Raw genomic sequence first — 15091 nt, forward strand, 5'->3', positions numbered from 1 at the left:
CTAAGGTTCCGCCTGCTGGCAGGAAGCGGAAAAACACAGGGACCGTTTGGCAGCTTTTTAAAAAGCCTAAGTCCGGATTTCCCATCTTCCCTTTCGGCCCTTGCCCACAGGGGAACAAGGTCGTGGAGGAAGGAGTGCTGGGTGTGCTGCCGCCATTTCTTCCGCCTTAAGTTTCTGCGCCTTTCGCAGGGCTTCCAACAGCGCTATGTTGGGACAAAGCATCCGGAGGTTCACAACCTCTGTGGTCCGTAGGAGCCACTATGAGGAGGGTCCAGGGAAGAATATACCATTTTCAGTGGAAAACAAGTGGCGGTTACTAGCTATGATGACTTTGTACTTTGGGTCTGGATTTGCTGCACCTTTCTATATAGTAAGACACCAACTGCTTAAAAAATAATCCATGAGACAGATATGAAGAGGAACATTTTAAGATGTGCAGTCTCTTTGAAAAAAGGATCAAACTCTTGAACTCAGCATCCTAGATATGTTTGTAAATAAACATAGCATAAATCCTTAAAAAAAAAAAAAAAAAAAAAAAAAAAGCCTAAGTCCGGGCATGGAAAGCCCCAGACGTGCTTGCAACATTTTTGTTGGAACAGAGTGTAAGGATGATGGGAATCAGAATGATGGGAATATGTCATAGGACACAGGAGCTAACTTGAAGGAGATCCCACTGGCCAAATCTGGGCAATTTGAGCAAAACACATAATGATAGTAACAGAATATAACTGAATAAAATTATAACCCAATGACTCTTTACTGATATAAATAAAGAAGTGATTAAATAAATGGGGGAGAAGGGGAAATTCTTCCTTTTAGTAGAATGACAACTAGCAAATATGACGGAGATAGAAAATCAGTAATGGACGGTAAAGCTAGAGGAACAGGATGGTTACACAGTAAAGGGTCTCCCATAGATTACTTATTGATTGCAAAGGGAAAATAGGAATTTCACAGAGGTGTAACCTCGCAGAACAAGTGAATCAAAATTATCAGAGTTAACATCACCAGTTATAGGTCAAGTAAATATCATGTGCTTCCTGGAAGGGACGAAATTTGAATATGGATCGTGGTTTAGGGGTTGGGTATCAATGTTAAAATTTCTACATTTGATCATTGTATTGTGGTTATGTTAAGAGAACTCCCTTGTTCTTAGGAAATATTCACTGAAGTATTTAGGGGTAAAAGGGCACAATGTCTCCAACTTAATTTCAAATGATTCAGAAAAAAATTCAGGTGTATAAAAATTGAGAGCATGATTTAAGCAAATGAGGCAAAATGTAAGCAAGTGATGAATCTAGGTGAAAGGTATATGGAAGTTCCTTACATAATTTTTGCAACTTTTCTTTAAGTTTCAGATGCCAACTAAAGAAGGTCTCTTGACACCCGGTTCTACAAGGATTGAGTCATTAGCCACCGTAGTCTCTGACCTTCAACACACAATGAAAGGAGTTCAGGGGCGAAGATCAGGAATGAGGCACTCTGTGCTCTGGGAAAACTGGCAGAACAGGTCTTCAGATGGTTAGATATTTTCAGGAGAAAATTTTAGGAGCCCAATTTCTTGCATATTTTCATACCTAGAAAGACACTAATGTCATTAACTGAGATATGTGTTCCTCGTGACTCACAGCAACCTTCTACTGAGATATGTGCTTGATTGCACATACCCCTTCTCCAAAATCACATATAAACCAACCTCGCCCACCTCTTTGGAGCAGTTCCTCAAAACTATCTAAGAGGCTGTCTACCCCTGGGCTATAGTCATCAGTAAGTCCCCAAATAAAACTGAAACAGCTCTCACATTGTGCATTTTTATTTCAATGGACAATGATATGAAAATTAAAATTTACCCCCAGAATGAGGGGAGTGCCTTGGTTCTAGCCAATTTACTTATTTACCTGTCAAACATTAATTTATATGCTGAGCACTGGTGATGCAGTAGGAAACAAGACAAGATCTTTGCTTTCATGCCTAGCAGGAAAAATATCAAACATACAATCACAAAACTAATGGGCTACTTGGCTTGAAAATATTAATAGCTAACATTTACCGAGCTTACCTAAGCACACACCACACAATGATTCATTTGATCCTCACAACAGCCCGGCAAATGGTTTTGGTGATTACCTCTGCTATACAAATGGGTAAAGGAAAACTTTTAAAAGTTTATGCAATTTTATCATTTAATTAACAGTTTTCAGATGACATACTGATAGGTGATAGAGCTGCAATTTGCACCCAGACATTGTTCTCTGGAGTTCTTTTTTTTTTTTAATTTATTTTTGGCTGTGTCTTTGTTGCTGCACATGGGCTTTCCCTAGTTGGGATGAGCGGGGGCTACCCTTCATTGCGGTGCACGGGTTTCTTATTGCAGTGGCTTCTCTTGCTGCGGAGCACGGGATCTAAGGTGCACGGGCTTCAGTAGTTGTGGTTCGTGGGCTCTAGAGTGCAGGCTCAGTAGTTGTGGTGCACGGGCTTGATTGCTCTGCAGCATGTGAGATCTTCCCCAACCAGGGATCGAACCCGTATCCCCTGCACTGGCAGGCAGATTCTTAACCACTGCACCACCAGGGAAGTCCCGTTCTCTGGAGTGCTTAACACCCATCTTCATTGTTTCATGAATTCAACAAGCATTTATTAAGTGCCTGCAATTATCCCAGGGACTGTCTTAGGGGTTGGGTCTGAGTAAGGGGTGAAGGTAGTAGATGAAATAAACTCATAGATGAAATTCCTCATCTGCCAGACTTCTCTTCAAGTTCCTGTGGACACAGGGATGTTTCTAGTCACATGAACCTGGATTTGAGTCCAGGCTCTGAGAAACAGAAAAGCAGCCCCTGATACCCAGGAGCTAGCCTGGCACTTACAGGAAGGCCTTGGTGTTCTCCTGTTGAGCATAAAAACAGAACACAGAACATCAACATCAGACAAGGCTGCTCTGTGACTGTGATGGATCAGGACAATATAAAGACCTCTCCATAATCATGTCTGAACCAGACAAAGCAAGAGCATTGTCCAAAGCACAAAAATGACCAAGTATTTCCCTAACCTAGCTCATATAGAGATTGCTACTTCTTCACCAATTACAGCTTTAGACTCAGTCTCGTCTTCCCGCGTTCTAGATAAGATTTACCAAGGTACCCCATCATAGACAGCATCTGATCCAGATAAAACCCGGCTTCCTTATTTATTTAACTATAGTTGATTTACCATATTGTGTTAGTTTCAAATGTACAGTTTCAGATTCTTTTCTTTTTTTAAAAAATTTATTTATTTATTTTTAGATTCTTTTCCATTATAGGTTATTACAAGGTATTGAATATAGTTCCATGTGCTATACAGTAAATCCTTTTTGTTTATTTTATTTTATTTTAAAAATCTTTAGAATTTATTTTTTTGGCAGCACTGCGAGGCTTGTGGGATCTTAGTTCCTCAACCAGGAATCAAACTCGGGCCCTCGGCAGTGAGAGCGTGGAGTCCTAACCACTGGACCGCCAGGGAATTCCCTATCTATTTTATATATAGTGGTGTGTATCTATTAATCCCATACTCCTAATTTATCCCTCGCCCTCCCCTTTCCCCTTTGGTAACTATAAGTTTATTTTCTTTGTCTGTAAGTCTTTCCGTTTTGTTAAGTTGATCTGTATTATTTGTTTGGATTCCACATATAAGTGATATCATATAATATTTGTCTTTCTCTGCCTGACTTACTTCACTTAATATAATAATCTCTAGGTCCATCCATGTTGCTGCAAATGGCAATATTTCATTCTTTTTAATGTCTGAGTAATATTCCATTGTGTGTGTGTATATATATATATATATATATATATATACACACCACATCTTTATCCATTCATCTGTTGATGGACATTTAGGTTGCTTCCATGTCTTGGCTATTGTGAATAGTACTGCCATGAACACTGGGGTGCATATATCTTTTCAATTAGAATTTTTGTCTTTTCCATATATATGCCCAGGAGTGGGATTTCTGGACTATATGGTAACTCTATTTTTAGGCTTTTGAGGAACCTCCAACCTGTCTTCCATAGTGGCTGCACCAACTTACTTTCCCACCAACAGTGTGGGAGGGTTCCCTTTTCTGCACACCCTCCCCAGCATGTATTATTTGTAGACTTTTTAATGATGGTCATTCTAACTGATGTGAGGTGATACCTCATTGTAGTTTTGATTGGCATTTCTCTAATAATTAACGATGTGGAGCATATTTTCATGTGCCTATTGGCCATCTGTATGTCTTCTTTGGAGAAATGTCTATTTAGGTCTTCTGCCCATTTCTTAATTGGAAACACTGCTTCCTTAAGCCCTCCCCCAAATTACCACACACAAGCCCAAATCCTAAATGTCCTTCCTAAGACTCTGTTACTGAGATGCCCTATCATTCCTCATAGTTCACATCCCTCACTTTGCTGTAACAAATAATAAACCCAACTTGTTCAACCACGGGTGTGTTTCTGGTGGTCTCTGATTGGAGAGCATTCAAAGATCCCATGCTCACTAGCTATGTGACTTCAGACATCAGTTTCACCTACAGAAGCCCCCATTTCCTCACCTGTTGAAATGCAAAGATTTATTCCTACCTCAGAAGGTTGTTGTGAGGATATGAAACAGGCTTAGCACTGAGAGCTCTCAGTGTACTTTAGAAAATTCCTGCTTGAGATGCAAACTATTATATATAGGACAGATAAACAACAAGGTCCTACTATATAGCACAAGGAACTGTATTCAATACCCTGTTCTAAACTATAACGGAAAAGAATATGAAAAATAATATATATGTATAACTGAATCACTTTGCTGTACAGCAGAAATTAACTCAACATTGTAAATCAACTATACTACAATAAAAATAAAATAAAATAAAATAAAATTCCTGCTTGAGCTGCTACCTCCTTTGAAAAGTCACAGAGCACCATCGTTATGAAAAGATATTGAAGCCAACAGCTCCAATTAAGACAACGTGCTGATTGTATTCCCCTTTGTCCTTTTCTTGGGTTCATGAGGCAGACTAAAGGCGAGAGTTCAACTTTTCCTTTGTCAGAAATGAGGTCATTCTCATGGTCTCTTCTGGAAACGTTCCTGAAACTTTAACGTAAGGGAACCAGCACTGTTTATTTCTTCATGTTCTTGCTATTAAAAATGTTCCCAAGACATAACAGAATTGGAACTACCAAACTTGGAAGCACTTCAGCTTCAAAAATATATCAAGTAATATCTTCTCTGCTTAGCACATTAAGGTACTTACAGACCCCAGAAGCCCTGTTGGTGATGTTTGCATTTATGCTGCTAGGACCCAGCATGGATTTAATAGTATTTGATGCCTACAGCAAACTGTGCTAAATAAAAAATATTCATTCCTGTGGGGAAGAATAAAATAAATAGAAATGTTCTGATGTCTTCCTCTGCTTGCTCTGAGCATCCCAAGGGTTCTCATGTTAATAGCCCTAACTTTCCCCCACCCCCTCACCTCCTCTCCAGTTATTCCTCCAAGACTAATAATAACACGCATACTAATAATGGCAGCTAATATTTATTGAATGTTTATTAACGTGTCACACACAGTGCTAAGGGCTTTATGCAGTTTAATCCTTACCCCCAAAATTTGAAACAAGTATTATTACACAAGAGGAGCTAGAGGCCCAGAGAAGTTAAGCAGCATATCCAAGGCCACACAGCTGGTAAGAATCAGGTTCATTTGGAATCTGCCAACAAACCTCTTCCTGTTAAAATGCTGCCTTGCCACCCTGGGCCAGAGAGTAGGGTCTATGAAGCGACAGAGGGAGGGATGGGGCTGGAAAGAAAGAAAGGGTAGGGGCAAGGGGGAGCGGGGGTCCATGCAGAGGCAATCAGATCTTCTCCAGAGTGCAGAGGGAAGGGGTGGAGATTAAGAGCACAAGACAAGTAAGAGGCCATTGCAGAGCCTCAGAGGGAGTGGGGACTTGTGTCAAGGGTTTTGGGGGGCCAGGAAGGTTGAATAGTGGGAAAGGGCAAGTTATTGTGAAGCAGAAAAGTGTGATTAAGGACCTGAGGCCTCACAGGTGTATATCTGCCGGGTGAGGAGAGGCAATGATTCTAGGGGACCTTCTGACCTATGTGATCTGTTAAGGCTCACAGATCCCTGCCCTTCTCTGGGCCTCAGTGTTTTCCTCTGTTCAATGCAGAGAGAGAAGATTCCAGGATCCCAGGAACCAGTCCAGCTTGGGTAGGTGGTGAGGAGGTGGCATCACTTTTTCCTTTGGTCTCCTCACCTGACATGGGGGAGAAGGTTCCCTGAGCCTGGTCCATCCCCATCCCAACCCCAGGCTGGGGTTAGTCTCCCCCCATGGGTCCAGGAGGCTCAGAGAGAAAGACCATGTATGCAAACAGAATGGAGAATAAGCCAGAGAAAGCCCCCCCAGTCCTCCTCAACTCCAACTGTTCCTCAGAGGAGGTGGGCCTGTTAGAAGCATGGCCTCATTAGTTACCCATCCCAGAGCAAATGTGCAAATCCTTGCTGTGTACCTTCAGGCATGTCACCTAACCTTGAGCCTCAGGCTCCTCTCATTCTCTGTGCATGGGTTCTAAGGTTGGGCTGAAGTCCACTGCACCCCTGCCATCAATCCTTCTGTCCCAGGACAGCTCACGGTCCGTTTCTTCTGCCTTCCGCCAAGGCCTGGCCTAGGGCTCTGCCCACATGGCAGCCCTGCTGGCCGAGGGCAGCGTCTCACTTGGGTCGAGGGCAGAGTGAACCAGCCTGACTTCTCAGGTTCAGGTCTGGATGGTATTATTTGTTTAGGGACATGGCCACTAGATGGTATCAGGGCTATATTCTGGAATCTTCTGAGAACTGGGAAAGGAGGACCCTATTCCTGGGAGTTAGGCTCTTCCCAGAGGATTCTGTAATATTCCCAACACAGATGAGGTTTGGACAAAAGTCTAGGAAACCAAGGAAGATTTCCTAGTGAAGGAGCAGAAAATCAAGAAGGCACCAAGAAATCATGGGGTCTAAACCCTGGGCAGTGTGGGGAGGGAGGTGGGGTACTCATCCGGCAGCCCATCTCTGCCCTGCACCTCTGGGAGCTCAGGAAGGAAGGGAGGAATATTCACTCAGGGTGTACCATGTGCCAGGCATTATACGGAGATTTTTTTTCTTACATTTTTCTCAGTGAGTCCTGTTTTTTGTTTGTTTGATTGTTTGTTTTGTTTTGTTTTGGCTGTGCCACACGGCTTGTGGGATCTTAGTTCCCCGACCAGGGATCAAACCCCAGCCCCCCAGCAGTGAAAGCGCCGAGTCCTAACCACTGGACAGCCAGGGAATTCCCATCTCAGTGAGTCCTCTTAATAGTTCGTTGAGGAAAGAATTATCGGCCATTTTACAGAGGAGGAAACTGAAGGAATATGACGAATGTCACACAGCAAAGTAGAACTGTATTTTGTGCTTCCAAGTCCTGGAGGATGAGCTAGAAGTTGGGTGACCAAATAAAATACAGGATGCTCAGTGAAATCCGAATTTTACATAAACAATGAATGGTACATATTTATACTAAAAATTATTTGTCATTTATCTGAAATTCAAATTTAACATGGTGACTTTTATTTTTTGCTAATCAAGCAATCCTAGGTAGAAGGGATGCCCATGGCCAGGACTGTGAGGTCTAGGAGAGAAGTTTGAGTGACACCATGACCCCCTCTCAGGTGTGGGGAGAGGGCCCAGGCACCAAGGTCAACAATTGCCTGCCACCTGCTACCTGGCCACCAGGGGGCAGCCGAGGTTTGCACAGCTCCTGGTTGGGTGACTGGAAACTTTCCCAGGGCCCGGGAGCAACAAAGACCTAAAGGGACCAAGATCCTCAGACTCTCATTTTCCCCCACCCTGCACCCCATCTGTCACCTTGGATCCCACACCCCAGGAAATCGCCCCGCCCTTTGTCCACCCATGATCAGGCCAGAAACCCGGGAATTTTTTTTTTTCTCAAGACTAGATATAATTTGCATACAAAAAAGGTCAAAGTCTTAAGTGTTTCGCTGCACGAATGTTTACATATGAACACACCTGCGTAACCACCACACAGATCAAGACAGAGCCGTGCTGTCCAATTCAGAGGCCTCTAGCCTCATGGGGCTACTGAGCCCTTGAAATGTGGAATCCAAATTTAGATGCGCTGTAAGTATAAAATACACACCGATTTCAGAGACTTAGTATGAAAAAAAGAATGTAAAATAGTTCGTTAATAATTTAAAATTATTGGGCTTACCTGGTGGCGCAGTGGTTAAGAATCTGCCTGCCAATGCAGGGGACACAGGTTCAAGCCCTGAGCCGGGAAGATCCCACATGCCGCAGAGCAATGAAGCCTGTGCGCCACAACTACTGAGCCTGCGCTCTAGAACCCACGAGCCACAACTACTGAGCCCACGTGCCACAACTACTGAGGCCCGTGCTCCTAGAGCCTGTGCTCCGCAACAAGAGAAGCCACCACTATGAGAAGCCCGTGCACCACAACGAAGAGTAGCCCCTGCTCACCACAACTATAAAAAGCCCGCGTGCAGCAACGAAGACCCAACACAGCCAAAAACAAATAAATAAATTTATAAAAAAAAAAATAAAAAAAAATAATTTAAAAGTATTGATTACATGCTGAAATAATACTTTGCACATGGATTACATAAAATGTATCATTAAAATTAAGCTCACCTGTTTCTTTTACTTTTTTAAACTGTGGCTAGAAAATTTTAAATTACATTCGTCGCTTGCATCAGAGTTTTATTGTTCAGCACTGGTGTAGACAGATCTGATTTATTCACCTGTAAAATTGGGACTCAGGGAATTCCCTGATGGTCTAGTGGTTAGGACTCCATGCTTCCACTGCAGGGAGCCTGGGGTTCAATCCCTGTTCGGGGAACTAAGATTCCACAAGCTGCATGGCATGGCCAAAAAAGAAAATGCAACTCTTGGAGACTTACCTGGCTGTCCAGTGGTGCGCGTCGCGGCTCGGCCAATAAATAAATAAGATAAAACAAAATAAAATTGGGATTTGGAGAGGTGGAATCATTGGCTGATGTTTACACTGCCCAACCGTGGCAGAGTGGGATGGGAAATCGGGTCAATTTGAACCCTGAGCCCGTGGCTTCCACAGTGCCTGACTCCCAGTCCCCTGTCCTGAATGGGGGTGCTGCTGTGGCATGTTGAGCAGTGTTTGGGTGCCCCAGACTCCAGCAGCACATCCCCTCCCTGCCGTGAGCCCATCCTGGGTTGTGGGAGTCAGGGAGGAGGGCTTCCTGGAGGAGGTGATTAAACCAACACTTGAAAGATGAGTAGGAACAAGCCCAGGTGAAGAAGAGGGAAGTATTTTAGGTAAAGGGAACAGCGTGTGCAAAGGCCCTAAGAGGGCCTGGTGATTGAAGAAATGAAAGTAGTCCTGTGTGGCTGGAGCAGAGAAGTGGGGATCTAGTGAGGTCAGCCAGGCCCAGATTCTGCAGGTCATGACAAGCTTCAACCTGAAAGCCAGAGAGGGTCAGGGGACTGACCTGGCCAGGCTTGTGTGTGGTTGTGTGCGGTTTCTTTTTTTGGCCGTGCCCTTTTGGGATCTTAGTTCCCCAACTAGGGATTGAACCCGGGCCTGGGCAGTGAAAGCGCCAAGTCCTAATAATGGAGACCCACCCCAACCCCTTGCCCGGGGAATTCCAGGCTTGTGTTTTAGAAAGATTAGGCCTGTTGCCATTTGGAGAATCCTTATTCTAAGAGAGAAAATGAAAGCCAGAGAGGCAAAGGGCTTTTCAGCGTCACACAGTGAATGTGACCAGGCAGGTACCAGAAGGGACGGGAAAGGCACAAAGACATCCTTCCTTGTTGAGGAGTTTCCCTAGGAGGCGCTGGCTTTAGATGCCCACTAGGTGATAGCAGAGGAGGGACCAAAATCGGGGGAGCTTCTGGGAGGGCCCTCCCTGCTGTCCCACAGGCCTTTCTGCTCCCATCTCTCTGGTCTGGGCGTGAGAGGGCTCCTCCCTGGGCCCTCTCATCCAGATCCCAGACCAACAAGGAGAGCCTGGGTGTCAAGAAGCTCAAGGTCTGGTCCTAGCTCTAACTCCCCTCTGCTGCTGTCCTTGGGCAAATTCACATATAAAACAGTGCTTGAGGGCTTCCCTGGTGGCGCAGTGGTCAGGAGCCCGCCTGCCAATGCAGGGCACACGGGTTCGAGCCCTGGTCCGGGAGGATCCCACATGCTGTGAAGCAACTAAGCCCGTGCGCCACAACTACTGAGCCTGCGCTCTAGAGCCTGCGAGCCACAACTACTGAGCCCGCGTGCCACAACTGCTGAAGCCCGCACGCCTAGAGCCCGTGCTCTGCAACAAGAGAAGCCACCACAATGAGAAGCCCACGCACCTCAACAAAGAGCAGCCCCTGCTCACCGCAGCTAGAGAAAGCCCGCATGCAGCAACAGAGACCAAATGCAGCCAAAAATTTTAAATAAATAAATAAATGAATGAATGAATGAATGAATGAATAAATAAATAAATAAATAACAGTACTTGAGAACTTGGGTTCTTGGCTGGAGAAATGGAGATTTATTACTTAGTCTACCAGGGGCCAAATTCTTCTGTCAGACCTCCCTCTGGGCCTCTTGACCTGCCCTCTTCATCCTGTTGAGTGAGTTAGACTCCCAGGGCCTCCCCAGGCCCCAAGGGCCAGACCAGCCCCAAAAAGGAAGGAGGGGATGTGAGCTAAGTTCTCTGAGTTAGAGCCAACAAACAACCCAGGTTTCAACCTCAGCCAAAGAGCCCTGGGTGGGATGGAAGGGTGGGTAATCAGCAGAGCCTCCCTGTGTCTCCAGTGTGAAGTGGGGTGAAGAGTTGCTGCCCTGCTTCTCCTCACCCCACTGCTGGGTAGGGTATAGTGAGTAAAAACACAAGACTCCCAGTTAAATTAGAATGTCAGATAACCAAAAAAAATAACTGCAGTGTCTGGGGCACATACTTACACTAAAAATGATTCCCTGATTTCTGAAATTCATATTTAGGCATCTACATTTTATTAGGCAATTCTACCACTTGGGCTTGGTGAGAATGTAAATGTCAAATACATTCTGAACGGGAAGGGTGTGAATCTTGCACTCAGCATCATTCTCTCATACCCCAAGGCCTGTTGTGGCCCCCATGTCTAGCTAGACAGGGCTTTCAGGGCCCATTCTGTCCCCTTGTTGCTGTTGGGTTTCCCTACAGTTCTGGAGATGGGGTCTCATGCTGCATGAAGGACTCATTTGGGCTATTTGCAGCCTATTGTGAGGTTTTCCCCTCAGTGAGCTCATTTTCCATTCTCCGATCCTCACCACACCCCCTGAGAAGTAAGAAAGGTGAGTAAGTAGAGATGCATGAGCATTCCAATCAGTAGATGATGTCATGGGTATTCAGCCAAGGTAAGTGATTTGCCCAAAGCTGCCCAGTGAGGGGAAGTGGAGCCAGGGGTTGAACCCAGGGTGTGGATAAGGATCTGCTGAGGCTCTTAGGACCCTACTAGCAGGTTGGAGTCAGTTGGGGGAATGGAAAGAGCCCACATTCTGCAGCTTAAGAACTGGGCATCAAATCAATCACATTGCAATTCTGCCTGGCTCCTGCCTTCAAATCCCCTCCTAAATGGAGATCTCACTTGTCAAAGGCTGTTATATGTCAGTCCCTAAACACTTTATATACACTCCCATTAATCCTCATGGCATAGGTACTATTCTTATCTCCATTTAACCAATGAGGCCAAAAGAGGCAAAAGGACTTACCCAGGATGACACAGAAAGTAAGGGAAAAGCTAGGACTCCAATCTGGGTCTGGCTTGGGCTTATTATATTCCACTACACTGCTTTCCCCAGGTATTGGATACACCTGGAATTTCTAGGTAGAAAAATCAATCTACAAACAATGACAGTTTTGTTTCTTCTTTTCCAAACTTGAAAATTTGTATTTCTTTTTCTTGTATTATTGCATTAGCTGGGACTTTCAGTAGCATTAATAGTAGTCACTCATGACATGTTCCTGAGTGCTTCTGTGTTAGTTATGTATTGCTGTGTAATAAATATCCCCCAACTTAGTGTCTCAAAACAACAAACATTTATTATCTCACATAATTTCTGAAGGTTAGAAATTCAAGAGTAGCTTCTTAATTGAGTGGTTCTGGCTCAGGTTCTCACCAGGTTACAGGAAAAATGTCTGCCAATTTCTTCAAAGAAAATATGTAAATGGCCAATAAGCACATGAAAAGATGTTCAACATCATTAGCCATCAGGGAAATGCAAACAAAAACTGCAATGTGGTATCACTTCACATCCACTAGGATGGCAAGGACGTGGAGAAATCAGAATTCTCATACACTGCTGGTGAGAATGTGAAATGGTGCAGCCACTTTGGAAACAGTCTGGCAGTTCCTCAAATGGTTACAGTCATCACATGACCCAGCAATTCCACTCCTAGGTATGTGTCCAAGAGAAATGAAAACATATGTCCACAGAAAAACTTTTACATGAATGTTTAGAGAAGCATTATTCATTATAGCTAAAAAGTGGAAACAATACAAATGTCCATCAGCTTGAAGAATGGATAAACAAAATGCGGTCTATCCATACAATGGAATATTATCCAGTCATAAAAAGGAATGAAGTACTGATACATACTACAACACAGATGAACCTTGAAAACATTATGCTAAGAGAAAGAAGCTAGTCATAAACAACCACATATTGCATGATCCCATTTATATGAAATGTACAGAATAGACAACTCTATAGAGACATAGAGTAGATGAGTGGCTACTTGGGCCTGGGGGAGGGAGGAAGATGGAATGACTGTTACTGGTTATAGGATCTCTTTTTGGAATGATCAAAATGTTTGGAATTAGGTAGTGGTAATGGTTGTACAACTATGAATGTACTTAAAGCCATTAAATTGTATGCTTTAAATGGGTGGATTATATGGCATGTGAATTGTATCTCAATAAACTGTTACCAAAAAACAAAAAGGTCAGGTGGGGGTGTACTCATCCTAAGGCTTAACTAGGGCTTAAGGATCTGGTTCCAAGTGATTCGCTCATATGGCTATTGACAGGAGGCCTCAGTTCCTCACCATGTAGGACTCTTCATTAATGTCCTCATGACATGTCACCCACACCCCCAGAGAGAGTGGTCCAGGAGAGAACAAGGAGGGAGCCATAATGCGTTTTGTGACTTAGTCTAGGAAGTAATGTCACTTCTGCCACATTTTGTTAGAGGCAAGTGACTAGGTACAGCTCACACAGGGGCGGGGTGGTAGGCTCCACCTTGTGAAGGGAGGAGTATCAAAGAAACTGCGCACATCTTCAAACCACCACAGCTTCTAATGTTGCTCTATTAGGTAGAATGGCTTCCATAGTGTCTCTGAGTCCCCATCTCTCCCCTCTCTCTTTTATTCATATTTTACTAAGTTGTTGATTAAAAAACTAAAAATAGAGTTGCCATATGATCCAGCAATTCCACTCGTGGGCTTATATCTGGAGGGAACTCTAACTCAAAGAGATGCATGTACCCCAATGTTCATAGCAGCAATATTTACAATAGCCAAGACATGGAAGCAACTTAAATGTCCATGGACATAAATCCCTTGTTCTTCTAACTCCGTCATGGTGGCAGCTTCCTAGAGGACACAACCGACGCCCAGGCCCTGGCTCCTCCGAACTGCCAGATGCCTTGCCCCCAGGGATGCCTTCCATCTCCATCCCGCGACACTAGCATCCTCTGTGCCCCCTCCCCTCCTCTCTCTGTCAAGGGTCTTGCCCTGTGTCTGGCACATAGTAGACTCTCAGTTACTATTTGTTTTTGAACGAATACAGAATGCTCTGGAGGTAGGCACTGCCTGCACCATTCTCCTGGCACAGAGAGCTGCAGAGAACCCTCCAGGTGGGGCCAGGAGGCCAGCTCCACTGGGCAGAGAGAGGGTGCCCTCCAGGCAGTGGGGAGGAAGGCCCTGAGGTGGAGAGGCTCTTGTGGAGCTGGGAATCTCCCAGAGCCATGGGAGGCCCTCCCCACAGGTTAGGGGACATCTGACCTGGCTTCTCCCCAATCCACTATGTGACTATGGGCAAGTCACCTCTCTTCTGGGGCTTCACTCCATCCATCTCGACAATGGGATGAGAAGCCCCGCCCTGCCTGTCTCCCCAGGGAGGGGCAGGGGTTGTGAGCATCAGATGAGATCATGGCTGGGAAAATGTGAACAGGAAAGAGTGGGGTTCGCTGGGTCCTGGGCCTGGGGTCAGTGTGTGGAGGGGGAGAGGGACAGCGAAGGGAGGAAGAGAAAAGATTAGGAGAGAGGGAGACACACACACACACACACACACACAGGAACAAAGAACAGAAAAATGTGAGAGACAGAGAAAGAGGGAATGAGTGAGAGCGAGGGAGAGACAATAAAAGGGGGGCTTCAGTGAAAAACTGTAAAGAGAAACAGGAGAGAAAGACAGAGAAAGAAATGGAGAGAGAGAATAAGATGGGGAGTTAAGAGACAGAGAGAAAGATGGAAGGGGGGATGGAGGAGACAGAAGGAAATTATGAGAATCAGAGTCAGAGAGGGAAAGCGACTAACAGCCAGAGAGGGATGGGTGAGGAGCCAGGAGACAAAGGGTTGTGGGGACGGATGGAGATAGACAGGGATAAACAGTCTGACAGGGAGGGAGGGAGGAGGGAACGCCTTCTCCCACGGACCCCCACCCTGCACTCCCCACTGTCACCCACTGTGCACCCTGTCCCACCCCAGACGGGTGGGGACCCAGAGAAAAGCCTCGGCCCCTCTGTCTGCAGGGCTCAGCTGGCCCTGTCCTGTCCTGCTGGTTTGGCTCCCGACCTCTTCCTTCTGAGGCCGCTGAGGGGCACCCCGCTGGGAGGCAGGGCTCTGGAGCCTGTCCTGTAGGCTCACTGACGTGGCCACTGGTTAATCTGAAGGGAAAACCCAGTGACACCCTCCCCTGAGGCCCGGGCAGGCCCCAGCCTGCCTCCCTTTGAGGCCCAAGCAGGAAGAGACCTCAAAGGTCAGCTCCACTGTACCCCTCACTGTACAGAGGAGGAAACCGTGCTCCGAGAAAGGCAGG

The 15091-nt window shown here is 45.3% G+C and overlaps 1 pseudogene; it reads left to right on the top strand.

Moving 5' to 3' along the window:
- The first annotated feature begins 96 nt into the window (after positions 1 to 96).
- Positions 97 to 410, top strand: LOC137776516 (cytochrome c oxidase subunit 7C, mitochondrial pseudogene; annotated as a pseudogene).
- The last annotated feature ends 14681 nt before the right edge of the window (positions 411 to 15091 follow it).

Source organism: Eschrichtius robustus, chromosome 14 (genome assembly GCF_028021215.1).
Source record: "Eschrichtius robustus isolate mEscRob2 chromosome 14, mEscRob2.pri, whole genome shotgun sequence".
Classification (NCBI taxonomy): domain Eukaryota; kingdom Metazoa; phylum Chordata; class Mammalia; order Artiodactyla; family Eschrichtiidae; genus Eschrichtius; species Eschrichtius robustus.